General features: G+C 41.9%; 1 protein-coding gene and 1 long non-coding RNA gene across 17 annotated transcripts in view; both read right to left on the bottom strand.

Moving 5' to 3' along the window:
- kmt2ca (lysine (K)-specific methyltransferase 2Ca) overlaps nucleotides 1-26364 on the bottom strand; it is a 460534-nt gene that overhangs the window by 358262 nt on the left and 75908 nt on the right. The window lies entirely within an intron of this gene.
- On the bottom strand, nucleotides 19807-20446 carry LOC137350249 (uncharacterized). The gene is made up of 2 exons (XR_010969408.1): nucleotides 20223-20446; nucleotides 19807-20113 (listed from the first exon to the last, which is right to left on the bottom strand). It is a non-coding gene; the product is annotated as an uncharacterized lncRNA (long non-coding RNA).

The raw sequence follows: 26364 nt of genomic DNA, 5'->3' as shown, positions 1-26364 counted from the left end.
ATAAACTAAACTGGAGTAGCCATATAAATACCGTGGCTACAAGAGCAGGTCAGAGGCTAGGGATCCTGCGGCGAGTAACTCACCTTCCGACTCCCCAATGCCTGTCCACCATCTACAAGGCACAAGTCAGGAATGTGATGGAATACTCTCCACTTGCCTGGATGGGTGCAGCTCCAACAACACTCAAGAAGCTCGACACCATCCAGGACAAAGCAGCCTGCTTGATTGGCACCCCATCTACAAACATTCACTGTGTACCATCTACAAGATGCACTGTGGCAATGCACCAAGGCTCCTTAGACAGCACCTTCCAAACCCACGACCTCTACCAACTGGAAGGAAAAGGGCAGCAAATACATGGGAACACCATCATCTGCAAGATCTCGTCCAAGTCACACACCATCCTGACTTGGAACTATATCGCCGTTCCTTCACTGTCGCTGGGTCAAAATCCTGGAACTCTCTTCCTAACAGCACTGTGGGTGTACCTGCCCCACATGGACTGCAGCAGTTCAAGAAGGAAGCTCACCACCACCTTCAAGGGCAATTAGAGATGGGCAATAAATGCTGGCCTAGCCAGCGACGCCCACATCCCATGAATGAATAAAAAAAAAGATAAGGAATCCAAAACTGCACACAATATTCCAGGTGTGGCCTCACCAAGGCCCTGTATAATTGCAGCAAGACATCCCTGCTCCTGTGCTTGAATCCTCTCGCTATGAAAGCCAACATACCAATTGCCTTTTTTACCGCCTGTTGCACCTGCATGCTTACCTTCAGCGACTGGTGTACGAGAACACCCAGGTCTCGCTGCATACTCCCCTCTCTGTTTATAGCCGTTCAGATAATAATCTGCCTTCTTGTTTTTGCTACCAAAGTGGATACCTCACATTTATCCACATTATACTGCATCTGCCATGCATTAGCCCACTCACTCAACTTGTCCAAATCACCCTGAAGCCTCTCTGCATCCTCCTCACAACTCATCCTCCCACCCAGTTTTGTGTCAACTGCAAATTTGGAGATAATACATTTAGTTCCCTCATCTAAATCATTAATGTATGTTGTGAATAGCTGGGGTCCTAGCACCGATCCCTGCGGTACCCCACTAGTCACTGCCTGCCATTCCGAAAAAGACCCATTTATCCCTGCTCTATTTCCTGTCCACCAACCAATTTTCTATCCATCACAATACACTACCCCCAATTCCATGCGCTTCAATTTTACATGCTAATCTCTATGTGGGACTTTGTCGAAAGTCTTCTGAAAGTCCAAATAAACCACATCCACAGGCTCCCCCCTCATGAACTCTACTAGTTACATCCTCGAAGAAATCTAGTAGATTTGTCAAGCATGATTTCCCTTTCATAAATCCATGCTGACTCTGCCCGATTCTACCACTGTTCTCCAAGTGCTCTGCTGTAAAATCTTTGATAATGGACTCTAGAATTTTCCCCACTACGGACGTCAGGCTGACTGGTCTATAATTCCCTGCTTTGTCTCTACTTCCCTTTTTAAATAGTGGGGTTACATTAGCTACCCTCCAATCTGTAGGAACTGTTCCAGAGTCCATAGTATCTTGGAAGATGACCACCAATGCATCCACTATTTCTAGGGCCACTTCCTTAAGTACTCTGGAATGCATCCCATCAGGCCCTGGGGATTTATCGGCCTTCAATCCCATCAATTCCCCCAACACCATTTCTCTACTAATACGGATTTCTTTCAGTTCCTCTCTCTCACTAAGCCATGTGTTCCCCAACATTTCTGGTATGATATTTGTGTCCTCCTTTGTGAAGACAGAACCAAAGCATACATTAAGTTGGTCAGCCATTTCTTTATTCCCCATTATCAATTCCCCTGTTTCTGACTGTAAGGGACCTACATTTGTTTTCACCAATCTTTATCTCTTCACATTCCGATAAAAACTGACTGTAAAAGATTCTATGTTCCCCGCAAGCTTGCTCTCGTACTCTATTTTCCCCTTCTTAATCAATCCCTTCATCCTCCTTCACTGAATTCTAAACTGCTCCCAATCCTCAGGTCTGTTGCTGTTTCTGGCAAATTTATATGCCTCTTCCTTGGATCTAATGTTATCTCTAATCTCCCTTGTAAGCCATGGTATGGCTACTTTTCCCGTTTTACTTTTGCGCCAGACAGGGATAAACAATTGTTGCAGTTCACCCATGCGCTCTTTGAATGTTTGCCATTGCCTATCCACCATCATCCCTTTAAGTAACGCTCCCAATCCATCACGGCCATCTCGCAGCTCATACCTTCGTAGTTTCCTTTACTAAGATTCAGGACCCTTGTCTCAGAATCAACTAAGTCACTCTCCATCTTGATGAAGAATTCTATCATATTATGTCGCTCATCCCCAAGGGGTCTCGCACCACTAGATTGTCAATTATTCCTCTCGCATTGCACAATATCCAGTTCTCTAGTTGGTTCCTCAACGTATTGGTCCAGAAAACCATCCTGTACACACTCCAAGAATTCCTCCTCTACAGTATTGTGACTAATTTGATTTGCCCAATCTATATGCAATTAAAATCACCCATAATTACAGATGTTCCTTTATCGCATGTGTCTCTAATTTCCTGGATAATGCCATTCCCAACATCACCACTACAGTTTGGGGGTCTATATACAATCCCCACTAACATTTTTTGCCCCTTCGTGTGTCTCAGCTCTACCCATACAGATTCCACATCGTCAGAGCCAATATCTTTCCTCACTATTGCATTAATCTCCTCTTTAACCAGCAATGCAACTCCACCGCCTTTTGCTTTTTGTCTGTCCTTCCTAAATACTGAATATCCCTGAATGTTCATTTCCCATCCCTGGTCACCTTGCAGCCATGTCTCTGTAATCCCGACTACATCATACCCGTTTAAGTCTATTTGCGCAATTAATTCATCCACTTTGTGAATGCTCCGCGCGTCAAGGCACAAAGCCGTATGTCTTGTCTTTTTAACATTACTTGTCCCCTTTCCATTATTTATCACTGTGGCCCTGTTTAATTCTGGCCCTCGATTTCTCTGCCGATCACTTTTCTCATTACCCTTTTGTTCTTGTCTTTGATCCCCCCATCTCTGACTCCTTGCAAAGGTCCCCATACCCCTGCCATTTTAGTTTAAACCCTCCCCAACCACTCGAGCAAACACTCCCCCTAGGACATCAGTCCCGGTCCTGCCCAGGTGTAACCCGTCCAGTTTGTACTGGTCCCACCTCCCCCAGCACCCGTCCCAGTGTCCCAGGAATCTAAAACCTGCCCCCTCACACCATCTCTTCAGCCACATAGTCATTGATATATCCTGCTATTTCTACTCTGACTGGCACGTGGCACTGGTAGTGATCCTGAGATCACTACCTTTGAGGTCCTACTTCTCAACTTACTTCCTAGCTCCCTATATTCTGCTTTTAGGACCTCTTTTTTTTAAACCTATGTCATTTGTACCAATGTGCATCACGACCACAGGCTGTTGACCCTAGCACCAGGGAGGCAACATACCATCCTGGAGTCTCTTTTGCGGCCACAGAAACGCCTATCTATTCCCCTTACAATTGAATCCCCTATAACTATTGCATTCCCACACTTTTTACTCCTCCCCTGTGCAGCAGAGCCAACTGTGGTGCAACAAATTGGGCTGTTGCTGCTTTCCCGAGAGGCCAATCCCCCAACAGTATCCAAAGAAGTATACCTGTTTTGCAGGGGAATAAGAACTAGGTCATAAGAACTAGGAGCAGGAGTAGGCCGTCCGGCCCCTCGAGCCTGCGCCGCCATTCAATAAGATCATGGCTGATCTTTTCGTGGACTCAGATCCACTTACCCGCGCTCTCACCGTATCCCTTAATTCCTTTATTGTTCAAAAAGATATCTACCTTAGCTTTAAAAACGTTTACTGAAGTAGCGTCAACTGCTTCACTGGGCAAGGAATTCCATAGATTAGCAACCCTCTGGGTGAAGAAGTTCCTTCTTAATTCAGTCCTAAATCTGCTCCCTCTAATCTTGAGGCGATGCCCTCTTGTCCTCGCTTCACCTGCCAGTGGAAACATCCTCTCTACTTGTATCTTATCTATTCCCTTCATGATTTTATATGTTTCTATAAGATCCCCCCTCATTCTTCTGAATTCCAATGAATATAATCCCAATCTACTCAGTCTCTCCTCATAAGCCGGTATCAACCTAGTGAACCTCCTCTGCACCCTCTCCAGTGCCAGTATATCCTTTCTCAGGTAAGACGACCAAACCTGCACACAGTACTCAAGGTGCGGCCTCACCAGTACCTTATACAGCTGCAACATAACCTCTCTGCTTTTAAACTCAATTCCTTTAGCAATGAAGGACAAAATTCCATTTGCCTTCCTAATTACTTGCTGTACCTACAGACCAACCTTCTGCGATTCATGCACAAGGACACCCAGGTCCCTCTGCATAGCAGCATGCTGCAACTTTTTACCATTCAAGTAATAATCCTTTTTACTGTTACTCCTACCGAAATGAGTGACTTCACATTTATTAACATTGTATTCCATCTGCCAGACCTTTGCCCACTCACTCAATGTATCTATGTCCCTCTGCAAAGTTTCACAGTCATCTGCACACTTCGCTCTGCCACTCATCTTAGTGTCATCTGCAAACTTTGACAACCTACATGTGGTCCCCAATTCCAAATCATCTATATAAATTGTAAATAATTGCAGTCCCAACACTGATCCCTGAGGCACACCACTAGTGACTGATTGCCAACCAGAATAGCACTCATTTATCCCCACTCTCTGCTTCCTGTTAGTCAACCAATCCTCTATCCATGCTAATACTTTACCCCTAATGCCATGCATCCTTATCTTATGCAGCAGCCTCTTGTGCGGCACCTTGTCGAAGGCCTTTTGGAAATCTAGGTACACCACATCCACTGGGCCCCCATTGTCCACCTTGCTCGTAATGTCATCATAGAAGTCCAAAAGATTTGTCAAGCATGACCTGCCCTTCATGAACCCATGTTGAATAGCCACAGGAGATTCCTGAACTGCCTGCCTAGCGGTCACCCATCCCCCTCCTGCCTGTGGGGTCTGAGCCTGTGGTGTGACCACCTCTCTTTACGTGCTTTCCACAATACTTTCCGCCTCGTGAATGCTCCACAATGTCCCCACCTGCCGCTTCAGCTCCGAAACCCGGGCTTCCAGGAGCTGCAGCTGGAGACAGTTCCTGCACACATGCTGGTCCCGGGCACTGGAATTGTTCCCGGCTTCCAACATGGAGCACATCACGGCTTTGAGCTCTCCTGCCATGACTTAACTCTTGAAATTAAATTAAACCTTCTGGAAGATCTTAATGTCCAATAATATCAGTTACTCTAGGGCCCTTCTTCCCTGGTCCTCGTTACTAAAGAGTTCCCTAAAAAACAAAACACTACTTACTATATTTGAAATAAACTTTAAACTTTTAAACTTTTCTTACCTGAGATACCTACCCAGCTATTTACAGCTATTCCCTGACAGCAATGACTCACCAATCACCTTGCAGCTCTCCTGTGACGTCACTGTTGGCTTTTTTCCCCCCAAAACCCCAGCACGTTGCCACTGCACTTTTAAACTCTGCCGGTCTCGCTCAGTCTCCCTCGAGGTTCACAGGTCTTCAATGGGTTTGGAGTTCCGTGAGTAAGAGCTGGCAGCAGACAGGAGAGGTCTTCTCAGTCCAGGAGCAAATAGTCTTGGAGTTCAAACTCTGTGGCTAGTTCAAAAAAAACCTTGGACCAGCCAGTTAATCACGTAACCAGCTAGTTTAACCAGTCCTGGCTTTTGTGGATCATTTCACCTTAGCAGTCTCTGGAATGCTCTTCCTTACACCTTCAATGTCTGGTGATCAAAATCCACTGTGGGTTAAGTGGACCAGGGAATAGCCCTTTGTCTCCACAAGCACTGTCTGTTAGTATGCAAATGTCCTTCCAGCCAAGTGTCTGGTGAGTTTTTAACAAGTCCTTTCTTCACTCCAGCAACAGTTTAAAATCAATGTTCATGTGACAAAATTAATATGTCTCATTCTTGGCAGGTGGCGGCCTGCATGACAGTTAAGATGAATACTAGGGAAAGGATAGAATGACCACTTATCCACATGTCTGAGACACACAAAATAACATTTGAGCTCATCAAGACTACTTATCTAGACTATGGACTAGATTAGGACTCAAAAGGAAACATATCAGTCCCTTAAATTGGTTTAAACATCTGTGCATCTGAAGCCAATTCAGCTGCATCTAATTTGACAGGGACAAATCCTTTTCCCATATCTGTTCTATATTCTTTACACATTTACACCTCATGGAGAACAAATGTACTCATCCTCAGCCATTACCAAGTGGCTAGTTATTAAAGAGAGAGAAATGCAGTAATGCACCTTGGCATCGCCTGCATTCTTTATTCAGAACATTTTTCGAAGGGGGTGCAAAGTATTGCTAAACAAGGCAAAAAGTGTCAGTGACAGGGAAGGGCATTTTTCACTACTGTGTCAGCATCAAGCACTGGCAATGAAAGTAAATCAAGTCAGAGTAAAGCTCCTACAATACTGCTCTAATAATGTTGCTTAACCACGATTTCAGGAAGTGAGAGAAATAACCTCAGACTTAACCATCAGCAATACTATAAAAGATTCACCAGTGTCATTAATAATTTTAAAAAGCATGGGAGACAGAAGTCTCTCATCTTTTCAAACACAGCAAGGGCTTCAATGTGGTTTGTAGCATTGCTCATTTTAACAAGGCAGCATTCTTCATACACAAACTCCTACACTGACAGATCTCCTGTAGCATAACTCTCAGTGACCAGCAAATATGCTGTTTTTGAATAAAATGCTATCAGTGTGATGTGCAATGCATTGAAGTGCAACACTTGCAGAGGTTCAACTTATATAGAAACCTTTTAATCGTACATACATACACGCCACGTGCAATTCATGAAAATTCAAACAAGGGCAACAAAATGACTGGTTATGTAATTATTCAGAATTCCTTTTTTTAAAAAAAGGTATTTTGTTTACTTTTGGCTTTTCTGAAAAATACAAACTGAATTGTTATTGCTGTTTAGTTCAAGATTTATTCACCACAGATTCATAGATGACTGGGCAATTTTCTTGCAACAACGATAACAGGGCTTCAGATTAAAGGACAATGTCAAAGCTTTTGCTTGCAAGATACAAATGAAACCTAGACAAACCACACTTCATGCACAGTCCTTACTGTTTGTATGCTCTATCATCTTTGGCCTCCTTGTCTCGGGAGACAATGGGTAAGTGCCTGGAAGTGGTCAGTGGTTTGTGAAGCAGCGCCTGGAGTGGCTATAAAGGCCAATTCTAGAGTGACAGACTCTTCCACAGGTGCTGCAGACAAAATTGGTTGTTGGGGCTCTCTCCTTGCGCTTCTGTCTTTTTTCCTGCCAACTGCTAAGTCTCTTCGACTCGCCATGCTTTAGCCCCACCTTTATGGTTGCCCGCCAGCTCTGGCGATCATGCTCTATCAACACAATTAGTAATCTAAAAAAAAAACTCAGAACTAGCTTTCTGTAACTTAACCATCCTTTTGTAGCTGAATTCATCTAAAAAAAAAAAGGGCATTATACAAGATTTCATCAGTCAGTCAAATTGGCTGATCTGCAGCGTCATGAAATATTGATGATCCACTTTTTTGGGATATTGTATTGCCAAATCTGCCACAGCAGGTTGGCTGGGTTGCAAACTTCCATTACTGCGGAAGCATGAAGCAAAAACAATGTGGTTATAATGGGCGATTTTATTTTTCCACATAAATTCAGAGAAGCAGAACAGCTCAACTAGTAAAGGTAATCAATCTCTAGAATGTATCTGGGATAGTTTTTTGGAACCATGGGTTGGATTTTTAAAGCCCACTGAGTGCACATGTGGAGGCCAGTGCGATTTAAAGTGTGTTCTTGGAGGTCGGCACTGGGACCTGCCTCCTCTGGAAAGCGACGCCATTTTTAAAGCGACGCCGCGAGGGAGGGAACGGATCAGACACATGCCTCCAATTAGTTGCCTGTTGAGCTCAGTGAAGAAATAATTAACGGGGTTGTCAGAAGCATTTAATTTTCAAAGGCTGGGACCATGGAGGATGCCGTGTGGGGAGCACGGCAGCGTGTTCAGGGCAAGAACACAGCCGGGAGGGGGGCATCAGGACTATGGAAAGGGTTGTTTGAAATACTGTAGAGGCACAAAGGAAGTGCAGCTGCTTCAAAAGTGCCACAGAGCAGCCACTGCCTCAGCTCTAAGACTTACTTTTCTCGGTGGCGAGTGGCAGGAATCCAGAAAGGTACGTAAAACTGCTGGTATCACTTGGGCAGCTGGGATTGGCAGGGCAAAGCCTGGTGAATGCACAGCTGAGGGAATTCAAATGGGAACAGGCTACTCTATTGGACAGAGCAGCCAGGCAAATGCAACCTCCTAGACAGCAGGAGACCAGAGGAGCACAGTAGGGGGCTGCAAGGGCAGGATGGTGCTCCCCACAACAGAGTGCACAGCTCAAGTGTCAGCTAACTGCAATAACAGAGTGTCAGTGCCTTGGGAGCCAGGCAGATGGTCTCAGGCCCGTGCGCTCTAATCCACAATGACCCAAGGCCTCATGGCCCCTTGGCAGTCCCCTACCTGCAATCATCAAGGTCTCTGTCACCCTGAACCTCTGTGCAATCAGGTTGTTCCAGGGATCAGCTTTAGACCCATGTGGCACCTCGCAGTCGGCAGCTCATCAGACTGATCCCAGGTGCCATTTCAGGAGGGCAGGGGACTACATACACTTTGACAGAGCTGGCCTGTGCTGGCACAGAGGGCATTGGGTTCAGCGTTCATTGCTGGATTCTCCCAGGTGCAGGGCAACATCGTTTGGTTCCAAATGGTCATCAAGGCACCCAGTGACCAGCCAATGAGATCCAACAATAGGAAGGGCTTCCACTTCCTTAATGTCAGCTGGTCTGCCACCACAAGAGCTTCCTCCATGTGTGCGCTCGCTTTCCTAGCAGCTGCCATGACTCCTTCATCCTCCACCAGTCCAGGCTGCCTCAGTACTGCACTGTATCCCCCAAAGTGCATGATTGGATCCAAAGGTCTAGAGATACAGCACTGAAACAGGCCCTTCGGCCCACCGAGTCCGTGCCGACCATCAACCACCCATCTATACTAATCCTACACTAGTCCCATATTCCTATCACATCCCCATCTGTCCCTATATATTTCCCTACCACCTACCTATACTAGGGGCAATTTATAATGGCCAATTAACCTATCAACCTGCAAGTCTTTGGCATGTGGGAGGAAACCGGAGCACCCGGAGGAAACCCACGCAGACACAGGGAGAACCTGCAAACTCCGCACAGGCAGTACCCAGAATCGAACCCGGGTCCCTGGAGCTGTGAGGCTGCAGTGCTAACCACTGCGCCACTGTGCCGCCCCAATGGAAATCCCTTGAAGAGATGGCCTGAGCTTCTGGTTGCTTGCCATTTCAACACATCACCCTGCTCTCACACCCACATTTCTATCCTTGGCCTGTTGCATTGTTCCAGTGAACATCAACGCAAGCTCAAGGATCAACACCTCATCTTTCCATTAGGCACTCTACAGCCTTGCGGACTCAACATTGAGTTCAACAATTTCGGAGCATGACTGGTCTTTTTATATTTCATTTCTTTTTGAAAACATTATTTTATTTTATTTTTTAACCATGTGCCTGTTTTTCATATTGTGCTTTTGGACAAACTGCTCATTATTTTGCCATTAACACTCTCTTTGGACTGATGCTGTCTTTCACCACAACCATTAACACGCTCTTTGTCTTTGTCCCAGGACAGATTTGTTATTTAATCTCTCCTGCCCTCTGCCCTATCACACACCTTCCCCACAGCAACCAAATATCTCTTCCCCCCCCCCCCACTTCACTCACTTACTTTTCTAACCTTTGTCAGTTCTGATTAAAGGTCACTGACATGAAACATTAATTCTGCTTCTCTCTCCACAGATGCTGCCTAACCTGCTGAATTTTTCCAGCACTTTATGATGTGTTTGCTGTTTCAAGCATTGTTAAAATGCAGTCAGGGTTGGAGAGGGGAAAGAGTGTAGATGCTTGCTTTACTTTTTTTTTTGCTGAGAACTGTTTTGTGCGGCATATTTCTAACAAATGGCACTGAGCTCAAGGCAAGACTAAAGATTAGTGCTGCAGAGCCAGAGGTCAGTTATTTTGGAACAAATGCATAGTACTCTGTAGGTTTCACAATGGATCATACTTCAAACATGACATTCGCTGAGTACTGTATTTCGTTAACTTATTTAAATCTAAAGCATGGCTCAGTTACGCTTGAAGACTATACGGTTCTTAAGTTGGTAGTGGCAGAACCAACAAAACAAGTAGTTTTTCTAGACTATCTACTACACGTGACTTATTAAAAATTTTCTCAGATACAGCTTACCTTACACAGTACAATCACTTGGTCAGTTACTATTTATGAATAAAATTAGCCTGGTAATATTTGCAGACCTTCTGTGACTTAGATACTGGAAGTGCTGCGGCTAGTGAGAAAGAAGTCACAGCACTGCAAATCCAATCTGAAAGGTGCTACGAAAAGAAAAAAACATTGTGCTTCAGATGTGACATTTTTATGGGCACCATTGTGACACATAGTCCTCTAATCTCTAAAACCTCTGACAATATTTTGTGCCATAGTTATCTGCATTGGAAAAAGTGACTTCAAGAAAATGTTAACAAGTTGTAATCCATTATTGTTTAAAACAAATTGCTGTTGGTTCAACTTTATCACTCATTGTTCAGAAAATGATGGAAGGTTGTGAAGGGGCTGCCAAGCTTATTCAGAATTGTGTGCGCTTTGCAACTTCAACACACAATGTGTAGGCCTGCAGTTCCATGACTTAGCTGGAAGTGGGAAGTGTGTACAACACTGTGTCTCCTGCCTGTAATTGAAAGTGAGTGCTGGTCATTGTACCGTGAAGGTATTGCAAAAGGTTAGCAGTTAATTGGTATAAACTACAATTATTGGCCACACAGGCTAGCTTCTTGGCTAACTGACTGACCTTGAAGCTGCTCCTAAATCTTGGCTGGAAAACATTTTTTTTTCCTCGAGCCAAGTTGACTGCTTATGTACCATGTTTTTACAGGCTTCCAAAACAATGATGTTCCTATTCTGAATTTGTGTTATGCATGGCCCTTTAAAATATTCAGCATTAGAAGAATGGAAAATTAGACTCCTGCTCTGCAGCATGCAAAAAGCGAGTATTTGTCAGTGCAGTAGATGCCATAAAATCTAACGTAAAACAGTTCTGTCACGAAGATTTCTAATGATCTACTGAATTTTCAGTCAACTTGAACTGTGAAAAACAACTGCATCAAAATTATAGATTTTAGCCTCACAAATTTGGGTTCTCTAAGCAATTTGTGAAGAAAAGTCAGTATCCCACAGCAAAGAAAGTTTAATGTAAAACAAAATTAAGGAAACTAAATATACATTCACTTGTTGCATTCCAACTATAACTAGATTATGTCCTGTGGAGCTGCACAAGTAAACAAATATGGAACAAACCAATCAACGAGTAGGTGGAACGAAAAAAACACAAATCCAAATCACAATCTGCAAGCGGCCATCTATAAAAAAAATTATAAGATCAGTTTTCAGGGGCTTTTTTTTTTGGAGGGGAAAATAATTTGGTTGACATTGTTTTCTCACTAAGCTGAGGACAAGAACTCAAACAATTTGCCCTCAACAAATCTGTGCTGGCTCTCCTTTATTAACCCAAGCTTGATCAAGTGGTTATTAATTTTCTCCCAGATTATTGTTTTTAAAAGCTTCTTCACCACTAATGTTAAAGTGACTGGCCTATAATTGCCAGGTTTATCCTTCTCACCTTTTCTGAAAAACAGCGCAACAGTTGCATTCCTACAGTCCTCTGGCACAGCCCCTGTATGGAGGGATGTTTGGAAGATTTGTACTCGTTTCCCAGAGCAACCTATGATCCATCCCATCCGGACCAGGCAACTTATTGAGTTTAACTACTGCCAGCCTTTCTAGTACCTCCATTTTATTTTTTTTAATATCTCATCCAATAACCCAACAACCTCCTCCTTTACCATAGTTTTAGCAAAGTCCTCTTCCTTGGTAAATACCGGTTGACAAATTCTGCATGTGAAGTCCTTGCTGTTTGTACAACAATTTGCTTTAGAAAGCATGGCAACAGGCAGAGGGTGAGAGCAGTATAGTTTTGAAGTAATCCTCTGCAATGCTTTGAGTGGGGCCTGGATTTTTCCCATTCAGCTCCAGATGTTCAACAAGCAGCAAGGTGGTTACCAGAGGTCTATACCGGTAAGCTGCATGGTTTGAGCCAGTTGAACATCAGCAGTACTCTGGAGACATTTGAAAGTCCTTAGCTCTACCAACCTGCAACAAAGCTTTCTGGATCTTCATAGGTGGGATGTGCGTGCACTACATTTCAGGCAAAAATCTACTGAGTTTCTTAGCAAGTTGGTTTGACAATTCTTAAGCATAAGGAATGCTTTGATTCAAAAAGGTGACTTACCACCACCTTCTTGAGGGCAATTAGGGATGGGCAATAAATGTTGGCCTTGCCAGTGCCGCTCACATCCCAAGGACAAAAAAAATGATGGGCTTCCATGTGCTTAGGTATATGACCAAATGAAAACCTTTAATCATAGATATTCATATTGTCACTTTTAAATAGAGTTAATGAACAAAGAATGAGTTATTTTTAATGAAAATGATTTGATTTGTATACAGACTCACTTGAATCGGAATAATTTTGTACGTGTCCGTTTGTAACTTAAATAATGAGCTTGCATCCATAATCACCTAGTCTATCACCATTTACAAAAAAATTGTGTTTCTCCCTGTTCCCCATTATTGAAAATAAGTTGACTTCATAACAGCAGTTGCAGAATAAATCTGGTCAAACTTGCCTTAGGACTGAGCCAAGCTTCTGATTCTCAGTAGTCACCGAGAAAGGTAAATAAAACAAGCAACCCCCATCTTTTTAGGATCCAGACTTTGCAAATATATGAATTTTGGATCGTTACCAAACCAACACAACTGCTAACACTGAAGACCAAGAAAACTTCAAAACAAATTATCAACGCTGTCGAGAGATGGAGAGTACAAATAGCACTGGGGTTTGAGCTTTTGACAGAATTACTGGCCGTGTAACTCAAAATATTTAGGTGGAGAAACAAATGGTCTGAAGCATAATTGCAAGGGAGGAAATTGAAATTTTTAAAAACAAATCCGTATCTCTTCAACATTATTAGCTGATCTATTTACGATGCTTGCCTTATCAACTTTATAAGATTCCTTTTTTAAAAGGAATGCATGACTATCAGATCTCCCATAACCTTGCTCACAGCTGTTAAGAAGGTTGGTTCCAGAGTATGTCTCTGTCCTATGGTGCTGGGGTATGATTAATCCCTGACGGACATTCATCTACACAGAAAAAACAATACTAAGATGATTCTCTGTGTATTAACAGTTTGGAGGAGCAGTGAACAAAAACCACACCAACGATTAGAAAACGCACAGATTAACCTCAATACTAACCTTTCACCCGAAAACCTAATTCTAGGACAATGTTGTCACTACCTTTTTTTTTTAAACTGGATTAGCACCCAACTGCTTAAGCATTTACTATTATCTAATATTCTTATTTCATCACTATCAATTATAAATCTGTAATCAACAAATTCACCATAGCGTTACTGCTTAAATAGATCCAAAGTTCAGAAGCACAAGAACTACAAATGGATTGCTGAACGTTTTTCCACAATGGTATGAGAAATGTCACATGATTCATCTTTATGTTCCATACAAATGATGATCATTGGATATCGCCTTAACAAAAAGGACAAGCAGTAAAGCAAAGTTTCAAGCCAAAGTAAAATCCGCGTGGAGGTTGCAGGCAAAGATCCCGATTTTATACAGACCTTAGTCTCAGGAGGTAGGCAACATTGGAAATGCCACATTTATTGCTCAGATGGTTCAGCAATTTAAAGCAAAACTACTGAGCAACTTGCTTGCTGGCTTCAGAGGCTATTGAGAATCAAACACATAATGCAGGACTGAAGCTACAGGTTGGTAACTACAGGTTGTACCCCAGGGGCAACGGGGGGGTGGGGGAGAGCGGGGTGTAAAGGAGTGGATGCATTCCTGCACAACAAAGCCCTCTAGATTTTTTTTTTCCAAATATCCTGAATTCTGGATACATCATTCCTACTGCAAAAATAAACCTGTACTAAAACTTGTCCATCGGTAGAGCTAACTTGGCTTTAGCAGTGGAACTACCTGCACCCCAGGAATTCCCTTCTTACTAAATCCACTGCTTGCACCCTTTATATCTTGGTGCCCGTTTTCCATCATCAAAGTTCCCACTCATCCTGCTGCAGGAAATAGTGAGGTGCAGGGGTGGCAGAAGAGAGATATAGTGAAGTAGAAACAAACAGCAAAGTAGTAATATTGAAGAGTGAAAAAAAATCAAGAAAAAGGGACAGGGATAAGAAATGAAATGAAAAACATAAAAATATAGGAGAGTTAGAATATGTCCAATAGACTTCTGGGAAGTAGAGTGGGGGGGATGAAAGAGACAAAGAGAGGGAGAGAGGGGCAGACAAAGAGACAGAGAGGAGAAAAAAAACACACACCAACCCTATTTCATTACAGGAGCACAGGAGAACATCTCCAGCACAAGACTTGCAGGTTGGTAGGTAAATTGGCCATTATAAATTGCCCCTAGTATAGGTAGGTGGTAGGGAAATATAAGGACAGGTGGGGATGTGGTAGGAATATGGGGATTAGTGTAGGATTAGTATAAAATGGGTGGTTGATGGTCGGCAGACTCGGCGGGCCGAAGTGCCTGTTTCAGTGCTGTATCTCTAAACTAAACTAAACTGCTTTCAGTGAAATGAATGCTGATTGTCAATGTTTACACATTGCATCCTGTACCATAAACATCGTACAGATCCACCCTATGTCTATTAACTTTTTCAAATCACTTTTTTCCCCCACCACAGTTAATGCTTCTCTTTTGACCCTATTGTAGTTTGCTTGGCCAAAGAAAGCCATACTTTGACTTGGCAGATTTCACCTTTTATTTACGAATAAATCTAATGATCGCAATCCGCAGGAGGTCGACTTCCATATGTACACAAACAGCACCCAAGTCTGCTAATTCACCAGCTCACGTCTATGACTAATGATAGTGAAAGGAAGAACTTGCATTTATAAAACATTTTCCGCAACCTCAAAATGACCCATGGCACAACCAATGGCAATGTCAGCCTGCTTGCCTGAGAGCAAGTCACAAATTAACCAGAACTTCCTTCAATTTAACACTATAATGCACAATGCCATCTTATTCAACTCCAGCCAGAACTTTGTTACTTTTGCCCTAGGTACCATTTTCCTTCCCAAACACTCGCACAGGCTGAACTAGTTTACTCGCTTGACCCGGTGATAAAAGATCATCTATTTGAAACAACAACTCTGTTTCTCTCTCTTCAGTTGCTGCCAGACCTGCTGAGTAATTCCAGCATTTTCTGTTTTTATTTCACATTTCCAGCACCTGTAGTATTTTGCTTTTGTTCAATCCACATAGCCAGGATATCATTTCCACCCCCTACCCCACAAAACCCCATTCCATCACATCACATGGAAATTCTTAGGCCTACTTTGGTTACCTCTATTCCATCAGCATCAGAACCTTCAGATGTCTCAGGCTATTATCTGAAGTTCCCTTCAACCTTGCTACTACTTTCCCTGCTTTTAAAAGTCCCCTCTAAACTTCTCTGCCTTATATTTTCTCCTTAGCAGCATTAGTTTCTCCTCTGAAGGACTGTGGCATATTTCCTAAGACATAGGCACCAAATAAATTCAGTGAAATGAATGCTGATTGTCAATGTTTACACACTGCATCCTGTACCATAAACAACATCATACAGATCCACCCTATGTCTATTAACTTTTTCAAATCACTTTTTTCCCCCACCACAGTTAATGCATCTCTTTTGACCCTATTGTAGTTTACTTGGCCAAAGAAAGCCATACTTTGACTTAGCAGATTTCACCTTTTATTTACGAATAAAACTGATGATCGCAATCCGCAGGAGGTCAACTTCCATATGTTGTTCTTGATTTACTTTAAATTCACAACTTGGGAGCAAAGAATCTTGAAACTTAAACTGGGAGGCTTCAATTGCTTCTTATTCAGATATTTACCTAATCAAGAAAGGTTCACCAAGACCTTTTTTCTGTAGTTTTTTGCCACCAAATTAAACCACAAAAAGGGGCCTATTGTGAAATTGAAGCCAGACAATTTTTCCATTCAGCATATTCTGTTGAAAATTTAAAGGTTCAAAAAATTACCCAAATTAAAAGTTTAACTTATGAACTTTTGCTGATCACCTTTAAAAAAAAAGTACTTACTTAAATGAGGAAGTACAGCAACAGAAATATACAAGATGGAAATTAACGTAATGGCTTGATTATTCTAGCAGTACCATAATCCCTTTTTGTTTTAGGACACATGCACAGGAAGTTGCAAAGTTCAAGAAAATTTCTAGTGTAGGCCAAGTTTCCAGAACAGCCTGCAGTACACGATCAGTTTTGATTTTTGTGTTCAAGCCCTGGAGCGGGACTTGAACATGGAACCTTGTGACTCAGACACAAGGGTGCTACTGAGCCACAGCTGACTAGTAAAAGTTGACATCCTCACTGCCTAAAGCTTCCTTACACTGAACATCTTATGATATATGAAGATTAAAAGGGGTACTGTTTATTTGTGTAATGTTTCCAGTAGTCAAACAAAATGAACAGTGTCTCTTGATTCTCAGCCTATTATCTGTATTTTCTGATTTCCCCTACCCCTTCCACCCCTCTGCTATCCAGGTCTTAGGTGTCAGCCGTGGCTCAGTAGTAGCACCCGCTTCTTAATCAGGTCATCATGGTTCAAGCTCCACTCAAGAGACTTGAGCACATAACCTAGTCTGACACTTTAACGCAATACTGAGTGAGCACTAAGGTGCCATCTTCTAGATAAGGCTTTAATAAACTGAGGTCATTTCTGCCCTGTCAGGGGTCGCAAAAAATCCCATGGAACTATTCGTAGAAGAGCACCGTGTTCTCCCCAGAGTCTTGGCCAATACTTATCCCTTGACCAACATCACTAAAAACAGATTATCTGGTCATTACCCCATTGCCGTTTGTGGACCTTGCTATGCACCTCCGTGAAGTGACGACACTTTTAAAAAAGTGCTTCATTGGTTGTAAAATGTTTTTGAACATCCTGAGGTCACGAGAGAAGTTATATCAATGCAAACCTTTGTGGTTTCTTCTTCCAACAGGACAGGATACTTCTGAACATGACTTTTGCCACTATTGCACTCTCAACTGTCTAGGAGACCGCCTGATCAATGCTGCAAGGAAAACTGCATCAGAATGTATAAGGGAATAGACAGGCATTTAGCTTACATAACACTCTTTTTCTAAAGGACATACAGAAATTTGTTTTTTTAACCCCAAGTCAATATATTCTGTTCTTTGCTCATTTGGAAATCGCTGCTTTTGAAATGTTTCTACACTATTTACTGCACTAGGTAATATTCTACACGTCAATACTGAGAGGGGAGAATGATTTCTGATATGTACAACAGGCAGCATGGCAAATGACAGGGAAGATGATCTTGAGGACTACGTAGAATTGCAACTGACAAAGATGAATCTAAGATTCTGAAAGGATTCTACTTCATCACACAAATACTCTGGAAAGTAAAAAAAAGTTAATACAGATTCTCACACAGCATCGGCACACTGATTAGATTTTCATGCTGCAACAGATGGAAAAATGTCCCAAGCATGACACAGATCGGTTGGTACATTTCATAGATATTAGGCTCACTGTAGAAGGATGGTATCAAAGTTACTGGAACTCTGTTGGGTTCCTGAACAAATCAGACCGGGAAAGGAGACATTTAAGTGGATAATGGCTTTGGTATCATTTGAAAGAAAATTATAGCAATGATTTGAAGTGGAGAACAAGGCCACACTTGGTTACTCATCTTGCTCATGAGTCAAGGACCACAACATCAGCTCATGATATTTTTGGCTGATCAAAACTTCCATGTGTTGTTGACAGCAGGACAACAGCACAGAAAGAAGTGTTGGTATGCTTCTGGAACATGCTAAGTGAAGAGGATGTTGGTTCTTCCTTTTTCTTCCTCAATATTTCTCTCCTCTTCTAAAGACACTAACTCATCCTGCGTATGGTTCCAAAGGTGCCCAAAATCCTGGCCGCATTTTCTCTTCCTAACCCAAGGCGAAGTGTGATCCTTCTGCCAGCCGGGTTGAGATCAGGTAAACAGCTTTTTGATTGAACCCATCTCATCCTTGCTTTCAAATCCCTCCATGGCCACGCCCCATCTTATCTATTAACCTCCTCTAGACCTACAACCATGAGATCTCTCTGCTCCTCTAATTCTGGCTTCTTGCTGATTTTAATCATTCCACCATTGGCAGCCATGCCTTCAGCTGCCTAGACCTAAGCTTTGGAATTCCCTCCCTTAGCTTCTCCCTCATCTTTTAAGATGCTTCTAAAACATACCTATTCGACCAATCCTTTGGTCACATGTCCTAATACCTCCCTATGTGGTTCGGTGTCAAATTTGGTTTGAATATGTTCGTGTGAAGCGCCTTTGGATGTTTTACTACATTGAAGGTGCTAAATAAATGCAAGTTGCACTTGGTCTAAATGAATCAGATGCTGACTGCGTAATCAACCTGTGCAATTGGGTAAGCACATCTTCATTTTTATTTGAATATACTCACCCCAGCGCAACTGGCTCATCACAAGTCAAATCTGTTATTAGTCAAGTTTCACATCTAGCCAGATGCCTGGAGTCTTCACCATAATCTAGACATGCACAATACCTCCCAAAGAAGTGATAGGAACATAGGAAATAGAAGGAGTAGGCCATCTGACCCCTCAAGCCTGGAAGGTTTACTGGACTAATAACTGGAATGTTGTCTTATGAGGAAAGGTTGGACAGGCTAGGCTTGTACCTGCTGGAGTTCAGAAGAGTAAGAGGCAACTTGATTGAAACATATAAGATCCTGAAGGGTCTTGACAGGGTGGATGTGGAAAGGATGTATCTTCTTGTGGGAGGAGAGAACACTCGGGGTCACTGTTTAAAAATAAGGGGTTACCCATTTAAGACAGATGAGGAGAAATTTTTTCTCTGAGGGTCGTGGGTCTTTGGAACACTCTTCCTTAAAAGGCTGTGGAAGCAGAATTGTTCAATATTTTCAAGGCAGAGATAGACAGATTCTTGATAACCAAGGGATGAAAGGTTATCGGGGTAGGAAGGAATGTGGAGTTGAGGTTACTATCAGATCAGCCATGATCTTGTTGATGGAGGAGCAAGCTCGAGGGACTGAGTGGCCTACCCCTGCTCCTAATTCGTATGTTCGTATGTAAGCTTGCTCCATCAATCATGGCTGATCTTCAACCTCAACACCATTTTCCTGCACCATCCCCATATCGATAGCTTTAATATCTAGATCAGAGCCCTCGTAAAATAAAGTTTTTGGAAATGTATGAGCGACTGCATTAATTCTGACTACATAGCAAGTGCAGTATTTTGCAGTATGTCAATAACTTTCCAGATATTAAAATGTTATTCCTACATTATAGTTGAGCAGCATTTTATTTTTAAAAAGGAGCTTTTAAAATTTGTAAAGTGAAATTAGCAGTTTTCTTTTCAAAACCATTTTATTCTGACTTTGAAGCAGAACCACAGTTACAAGAGTAATCAATTATACTTCAATAGATTACAGATGCATGAAGGCTAGCAGTCACCACCCAGCTTCAGATAAATAATACATAGGAGAGAGGGTGCACACCCTGGTCTGGAGGTCACATGGTCAAGAATCAGAACAAAAATTCACTGTTTATTCTACCCATTCTGTGGAACGCCTCCTTTCCCCGCAATAAACACATTTCAGATTTTTAAAGATGTATTGCATTGCTGTACATGCAGACATTCGTTTTCACTGAAATCTAGAATACAAAATGAAAAACACGTACGTTTACAAGCCATAGTCACAATATTGAAATATAATTCAGTAACTGCTTCCTGAAATAGTCAATATATTGAAAAACAACTAACTGTTTTCTTCTGGTCCAAAACCAACTGCATTCAGCAACCATTTTAAACTTCCACATTAGATGAAAACATTTTCCACAAGACAAACACACAATAAATTGTGTATAGCGCGTAAGCTGGAATTTGCACTGACAAAATAACTTTGCAGCAAAAAATATCTAGTCTTAGTCATCTGTATCCCACCCCCAGCCAGTGCACTAGAACTTATCCTCATGATCCAACTAAAGGGAAAGGGAGGGGAAAAAAACACACTGCTGGCGAAAATAGTGCCGACCTGAATGACTGAGCAAAAATCCTGGCATGGATTTAGTTTAAGATCGGGATTCAAAACCTGACACCTAGCAACAATGACTTAAGAGTAAATCGAAACTTAGCCCATTGCCTACTTTGGGACTCTATCTAAGCTCAAGTAAAGGAGGGGAGGAAAAAAATGATTACTTGCCAAAACTGAGCTTCCAGGTAATTAAAAAAACCTGCTAAATCTTGAGGAAAGTGGTCTTACAGTTGCAAACAGAAAGCTGAATGGGGCCTCCCTTTGTAAAGCAAGCTTTTAAAAAAATAATTAAATTCCATTGATATGTAACATTTATTAGTTGCAAATTGAGTATAACAAACAGAATTACTGGGCCAAGAATTCCACTCAAACTCAACTGTTAGGTATATTGGTCAATGAGGTAAACTGCAGGGATCAGTGATGCAGTGTGACTATATGCCATTTATAAGATTTGGTAATTTATTTTCCAGTACATATTGCCAGTGATATTGCAGTTGCCATTTAGAGTGAGAATCCAAAAGATACAACATTCAGCAATTGTATCCCAACAAAATAAGGTATTAAAATATCAAATAATGCTGCAAAAAAGACCAATATTGTCTATAAACAGGAGTAAAAGCTAAAAGGTTGGGAATGCCTTAACTAAAAAATTCTTCCAATCCACATACACACATAATATCCAAACACACATCAAATGTACAGCATAGAAACAGGCCATTCAGCCCAACTGATCCATACCAATGTTTATGCTCCATACAAGCCTCCTCCCACTCCTCTTCATTGAACTCTTTCAGCATAACCTCTATTCCTTTTACCTCATGTTTATCTGCCTTCCTCTTAAATGCATCTATGCGATTCATCACAACTACTCCTTGTGGTAGAGAGTTCCACGTTCTAACCACTCTCTGGGTAGAGGTTTCTCCTGAAATCTCTATTGGATTTATTAGTAGCCATCTTATATTTATGGCTCCTAGTTTTGGTCTCTCTACAAGTGGAAACATCTGTCTACTCCTACCAAACCCTTTCATAAAGACCTCCATCAGGTCACCCCACAGTCTTCTATTTTCCTAGAAAAAGATCCCCAGTCTGTTCAATCTTTTCTGGTAGGTATAACCTCTCAGTTCTGGCATCATCCTCAAATCATTTTTGCATGTTCTCTAGCACTTCTACATCCTTTTGACAATATGACCAGACTGTTCACAGTATTCACAGTACTCCCAGTGTGGTCTAACCAAGGTTCAATACAAGTTCATTATTTCTCTGCTTTTCAATTCTATCCCTCTAGAAATGAAACCTAGAGCTTGATTTGCTTTTTTATGCCTTTATTAACCAGTGTTGCTATTTTCAGTGATGTGTGTATCTGGACTCCTAGATCCCCTTGCTCCTTTACTCCATTTGAACTCCCATTTTGAGCTTGCAGCTTCCATTCTTCCTACCAAAACGTACTACCACATGCGTATCTATATTAAGAGTATTAGGGGTCAAAACAGTATGTTCAGTGGAAATTTATAGTTCAAAACCACATCCCATCACTTTGTGGTGCCATTCACTGGCATCCAGAAAAGTATAACTTTTTTTTAAAATTTCAACTCCATTCTCAGCATCAAGCAAGTCAGCTCAGGTCAAATTAGATACAGGATTAAAAACAAAAATGCTCGAAATAGGTCGGGCAGCATCAGTGGAGAGAGAAACTGGCTTAAAGTTTTAGGTCTGTGACTTTTCATCAGAACCCAGTTCTAATGAAAGGTCACAGACCTGAAATGTTAGCCCCGTTTCCCTCCAGCATTTGATATTTTTAGTTCAGTTCAGTTCAGAGATACAGCACTTAAACAGGCCCTTCGGCCCACCGAGTCTGTGCCGACCATCAACAACCCATTTATACTAATGCTACACTAATCCCATATTCCTACCACATCCCCACCTGTCCCTATATTTCCCTACCACCTACCTATACTAGTGACAATTTATAATGGCCAATTTACCTATCAACCTGCAAGTCTTTGGCATGTGGGAGGAAACCGGAGCACCCGGAGGAAACCCACGCAGACACAGGGAGAACTTGCAAACTCCGCACAGGCAGTACCCAGAATCGAACCCGGGTCCCTGGAGCTGTGAGGCTGCAGTGCTAACCACTGCGCCACTGTGCCGCCCAAATTTCAGATTTCCAGCATCCACAGTAGTTTACTATTGTAGATACAGGATAAATCTCCTACTCAGACCCAGAAATGCAGCTTACCTCAAACTCAACCTTACTGCACAACAGTGTGACATTTTTCATTTTCAACGAAAACTTGTCAATTTAGTTCCATTTCAAAGTCTGCACTTGTGCTAATTAGAACCAGGCTGAGACTATAGAAAAAGTTCACTTACACAATTGGAGTTGGTTTCAAACCCAGACATGAAAGGACAACACTCAAACCCACTGTCTCAGTCTCCTTTTAACATTAAGTCACAATCACAAGCCAAAAAACTGAACAGTTTAAACTTTTTTCTCAAGCATCTCATGATCCAGAGGCATTTGAGAAGTTGAAGGGGCTTAAGTCTAGTAAACCCCCAGGCCAAATTGCATATATTTTAGCATAATGAAGGAGACCATGGAGGGAACTTGCAGGAGACTGGCCACTGTAATGGACCTACCATTATGAGGATTTGTGGAGGAAGATGGTTGCGTTTGTATCATTTAATAAATAGGATGGGCTCTGGTGGACCCTTTTTTTTTTAAAAAGGGACTCATTGAGCACTGATCATATTCTACAGTACTAAGTCAGGCAGACAGAGCACTTGTTTTCAAAAGGCAACAGTAACGTCAAATAATAGCATCTACTCTAACTTGATAAACAGTCTATATGAATATAGGATAAAATAATGCCCAATAACTTTCTTTGGGGCTACAATACAGCTTCATAGAAATTTCAGAAAGCTCCTGACAAAAGTTAAGTTGGGCGTGTCAGCCGTGGTTCAGATTGTAGCACTCTTGCCTCTGAGTCAGAATGTTGTGGGTTCAAGTCCCACTCCAGAGACTTTAGCACTTAAAAATCTAGGCTGACACACCAGTACAGCGCATGAGATGTTAAACCACGGTCCCATCTGCTCTCAGGTGGACACAAAAGACCCCACAGTACTATTTTGAAGTGGAGGAGGGGAGTTAACCCGATGCACTAGCTAATACTGTCGCTCAATCAACTTCACGAAAACAGTACATCTGGTCGTTAGCACACTGCTCTTTGTGGGAGCTTGCTGTGTGCAAATTGGTTGACATTTCCTACATTACAACAGTGTCTACACTGCAGAAGTACTTCACGAGCTGAAAGTCACTTTGGGACATCCTGAGGTTGAGAAAGACGCGATATAAATGCCAGTCCTTTTTTAAAAAGAAAAGTAAGTTACACAAGGATCACGCTAAGGAGAGCTGTACACCCATGTAGATATGGAGGAGTTGGGGGTAGAGCAAGAGACGTCAAGTCGAATCCTCCAATCTTCAATTCCCTTATTTTCTAATCTACACAAAAGACTTTGATTCTGGAACTACATCTCAGTTGGCCAAATCTGGTCACAACATTCAAATAGAAAGCATGCAACAAAGAAATATGCACAAGTTTTTAGACTGGTTATGCTACTGGGCAACTAAATTCCGAACAGCTATACATATCAAGTACTGCACAAAGCATGAACATGTGTGGGGCACCTTACCACATATTTCAAGACCTTCCAAGGTGTTCCATATACAATGAATTATTTTAAGCACTGCCACCATTAGGTAGGTAAACAAGACAAACATTTTGCACACAGCAAAGCCCCACAAATAATAATGAGATGAATCCCCAGTTAATCTGTTTTGCTTATTGGTATTGAAGGAAGGAAAGTTCCTTGCTCTAGTTTGACAAGTACCATGGGATCCTGAATGACCTGCAGAAACCACTAACAGAACCTAGACTATCGTTCTTAATCAATTGAACAGAAGTAGTAGTGTGTCTTGGGCAGCAATTACAGACTTCCGTGTCCAGATAATGACATAAAACAATTTTTTTTAAATTTTTTTTTTTTTAAAAAGGTTAATAAAATGCTCGGACAGTAGAATAGAAATGATAACAATTCTGAGCACAGTCTTAATTTTTGGATGTTGTGGTAGAATAAGGAAGTTCATCGCTGAATCCTCCAATATCCTGGGGGTTACCACTGACCAGAAACTGAACTGGAGTAGCCATATAAATACCGTGGCTACAAGAGTAAGTCAGAGGCTAGGAATCCTGCGGCGAGTAACTCACCTCCTGACTCCCCAAAGCCTGTCCACCATCTACAAGGCACAAGTCAGGAGTGTGATGGAATACTCTCCACTTGCCTGGATGGGTGTAGCTCCAACAACATTCAAGAAGCTCAACACCATCCAGGACAAAGCGGTCTGCTTGATGGGCACCCCATCCACAAACAATCATTCATTCCTCCACCACCACGCACAGTGGCAGCAGTGTGTACCATCTACAAGATGCACTGCAGTAACGCACCAAGGCTCCTTAGACAGCACCTTCCAAACCCACGACCTCTACCACCTAGAAGGTCAAGAGCAGATGATGCATGGAAACACCACCATCTGCAAGTTCCCCTCCAAGCCACACACCATCTTGATTCAGAACTATATCACCGTTCCTTCACTGTCGCTGGGTCAAAATTCTGGAACTCCCTTCCTAACAGCATTGTGTGTGTACTACCCCACATGGACTGCAGCGGTTCAAGAAGGCAGCTCACCACCACCTTCTCAAGGACAATTAGGGATGGGCAATAAATGTGATGCCCACATTCTGTAAACAAATTTAAAAGGTATTGGAAGGGTGCAAGAAAAAACAGCAAGAGACTGATCCTAGCTGAACTATGAGGAAGGACTGGAGATCAAAATCCAGTCAAGGAATAGGAGGATTAAAAGGAAGACCTGATTAAATCATTTAAAGTATTAAATGAGACAAAGAAATATTAGATCACTTCAAAGTATGTCAGGAAAGGTCATAAATTTTAATTAGAGAAAGGAAATTTAAAGATAAAGCAGAAAAATATTTGAAATATGCCGGACAGGATACTAAAGACCTTAAAAAAAAAGCTAATTGGAAACTAGATTGCAAGAATTGGAGTACCAGAGGAACGAATCAACAGGTTGCATGGCTTGTCTTATCCTTGACTTATGTCACCAATCTCCTCAGCCACATCAGTTCTTCCAAATCTTAACATTCAGTATTTCTTGATGCTATTATGCATCATGATCTTACCCTTCAATAGCAACGGCCTCCCTATCTAGTAATAATTGGATCTATCCATCAAAATGCAAATACTCATGGCTCCTCCCAAGTAACCAGTGCTTTCGTAAATTAAGTATTAGACTCTTCAGTCTTTCATTTGAAAATTTATCACACAGGACAATCTGCACTTGGTGCAATGTACAGCAAGCACAGGGTATCAACAAAGAACTAGGTAGTTAAATAGATATAAATAATACAACTTCACCTCTAGGACTGGAATTTGAATGCAGCCCAAAACCGAAGTGAAACAAGTTTGTGAAATGTCACCTTAATTCCAGTGTATTTATACCCACCAGCGCAAAACTACTCAATTTGGTTTCATTTTGGCAGTCAAACGGACAGAGACTACTGTGACAGCTGATGTGGGTTATGAAAATGTCACAGCAGAACTCAAGAATGTTGAGAGTCTGGCATAAAAGCACATTGCTGAGAGCAACACAAAGGGGGCATTGCTCTGTATTAAAAATGTGCTATGCAACTCGGAGCACAGGTAGTGGTCAACAAATTTAAAAAGTGAGGAAATATGTTTTGCCCTGAAATAATATCAGAAACCTGATTAATTGAAAAATCAGCCTCAGACCACTGA

The sequence above is a fragment of the Heterodontus francisci genome, chromosome 2, assembly GCF_036365525.1.
Source record: "Heterodontus francisci isolate sHetFra1 chromosome 2, sHetFra1.hap1, whole genome shotgun sequence".
Taxonomy (NCBI): domain Eukaryota; kingdom Metazoa; phylum Chordata; class Chondrichthyes; order Heterodontiformes; family Heterodontidae; genus Heterodontus; species Heterodontus francisci.
Note: the sequence above shows the minus strand (reverse complement) of the source record. Positions and strands in the feature narration are given on the sequence as shown.